Source organism: Alligator sinensis, unplaced genomic scaffold (genome assembly GCF_000455745.1).
Source record: "Alligator sinensis unplaced genomic scaffold, ASM45574v1 scaffold1155_1, whole genome shotgun sequence".
Classification (NCBI taxonomy): Eukaryota; Metazoa; Chordata; order Crocodylia; family Alligatoridae; genus Alligator; species Alligator sinensis.
The window spans coordinates 161429-164104 of NW_005842861.1; positions in this window are offsets into that span (position 1 = coordinate 161429).

Here is a 2676-nt window from a genome sequence, read left to right on the forward strand (position 1 = left end):
GAAGGGGACGAGGACGGGGAAGGGGAGGCCCGGGTAGATTCAGGGGAAGAGATAGATCCTTGAGCCCACAAAACCCAGGCTATGGGAACCAATGTCATTATTGCAAGCAAGAAGGACATTGGAAATCAGAATGCCCCAACAGCCCTGGCCAAAGACCCAGATCCCAGCCCCCACCTCCTCTTCCTGTCAATTTTCCCAGTGTTGAATAGGACAGCCTGAGGGACAGTCACATCATCGCTCCTTTGCTTGCTACTGACCAATCTGGTCCGTTTGTTGAATGCCTTATTTCTGGTAAACCTGTCTCCTGTCTTATTAATACCAGAGCGTCCCACTCCACTCTAAAGGCTACTGAGTTTCCTTTCCTACCTCATTCTCCTGAAACTGTAAATGCTGTCGGTATAGGTGGACAACCTATCCCACATCCCGTCTCTGAACCTGTCTCCATCTCTATTGGCCCTTTGTCTGAAAATCATGCCTTTCTTCTTAGCCCCTGTGCACCTGTCAACCTTCTTGGTAAGGATTTGCTGTGTAAACTGGGATGCGTGATTTATTGTAGCCCAGATGGTGTTTACCTTGAGGTACCGAAACATAGGGAAACTGAGCTTGTGGCTTTGCTAACCCAGGAGTACTCTGACTCAGGGATATACAGAGTCCCCAACCCTGTTTTCCCAGATCCTAAAAAAGGATTTGGATCCTATCATGTTCAAAGGGGGGTCCACCCTTGTTCAGTATGTTGATGATCTATTGTTAGCCTCACCTACTTTGGAGGCCTGTAAGCAAGATACTTTGACACTCCTCACAGCTTTAGCTCAGAAAGGCCACAAGGCCTCAAAATCTAAATTGCAGCTCTGCAAGTCTAAGGTACATTATTTAGGGCATGATATCTCAGCAGGAGAACGACACCTTTCCCCTAGTAGAGTTGAAGCTATCCTCAACATTCCCAAACCTATGACTAGAAAACAGATGAGGGGATTCTTAGGTGCAACGGGTTATTGTAGACAGTGGATCTTGGGTTATGCTGCTTTTGCAAAACCCTTGCAAGCATTCACTCATGATACCACCCCGGAACCCCTCCCTTGGACTCCTGAAGCCGAACAAGCATTTGTGGCCCTTAAGCAAGCCCTCACTCTTGCTCCCGCTCTTGGACTTCCTAATTATAAGAAACCCTTTACCTTGTTTTGTCATGAACGGGAAGGAATCGCTTTAGGAGTACTCACTCAGCTGCATGGTGAAAAGCATCGCCCAATTGCATATTACAGCACTGCCCTTGATCCTGTAGCTGCGGGACTTCCTCCTTGCCTCCGTTCAGTTGCAGCTGCTGCCTTGTTGGTTGAAAAGGCAGATTCTCTAGTTTTGGGATACTCTTTAACCGTTGCAGTTCCACATGCTGTGATGGCCCTTCTCCTCAAGGGCAAAACTCAGCACATTTCCAATTCCCGTCTTACTAAATATGAGAAACTTCTACTGTCAGCTGCAAATGTAACCTTAAATCGCTGTTCAATTCTAAATCCTGCATCACTTCTGCCAATCGCCTCTGATGGTGAACCTCATGATTGCCTGTCTGTCACAACTTAATTGTTAACCCCTTGAACTGACCTCAAGAACATTCCTATCCCGAACTCTGACCTTGTTTTGTTTGTTGATGGTTCCTGTCTTAAAAATGATGCAGGCAAATTAGTTGCAGGATATGCAGTATGCACTCAGTATGCTGATTTGGAAGCCTATTCTTTACCCCAAGCTCGTTCTGCTCAAGTTGCTGAACTCATTGCTTTAACACGTGCTTGCATTCTTGCAAAAAATCAAACCACAACCATTTATACTGACTCTAAGTATGCTTTTGGTGCTGTTCATGATTTTGGACAAATCTGGAAACAAAGAGGGTTCCTTACTTCATCAAGGACCCAAATCAATCATGGTTGTTATGTAAAAGCGCTCTTAGAAGCTGTTCAATTGCCTTCTGCTATTGCTATTGTTAAATGTAAAGCTCATGAGAAACCCTTTGATGATGTCACACGAAGAAATGATCTGGCAGACCGTTCTGCCAGAAACGCAGCCCTTTCTGGCCCACAGGCTCCTAACTCTGTTCTTGTTTGTTTTTCAGCAGACCAGTCTCCTTTGGCTAGCCTTTCAAGTCTGGCCTTTCTTCAAAATCAGGCCCTAAAAAAGGAAAAGATGACTGGATGCATGCAAGATGTTCACTGCACCCCGACTCTCTCTGGCACTCCCCGGACGGCCGCCTGGTGGCGCCTAGAGAGCTTTTGCCACATCTTGCTCGTTTAACCCGCTCTGTGGCCCATACGAGCAAAGCGGGGGATGATTGCTACAGTACATAGAAATTGGTTTGCCCCAAATTTTCCTTCCATGGCACAACAGTACTGTAGCTCCTGTCCCATCTGCTTAGCTCACAACATTGGGCAACGGGTAAAAACGACACCTACAGCCCATCCCCCTCCATGGGGACCGTTTGTAAATCTGCAAATTGATTTTGTACAACTACCTAAGTGCTGTTCTTATGAGTACATTCTTGTTATTATTAATATGTTCTCTGGATGGGTGGAAGCCTACCCATGCGTACATGCTGATTGCATCACTGTAGCGAAGAAATTGCTCAAAGAATTCATCCCTAGATTTGGATTGCCCCTCACAATAGATAGTGACCGCAGCACCCATTTCACA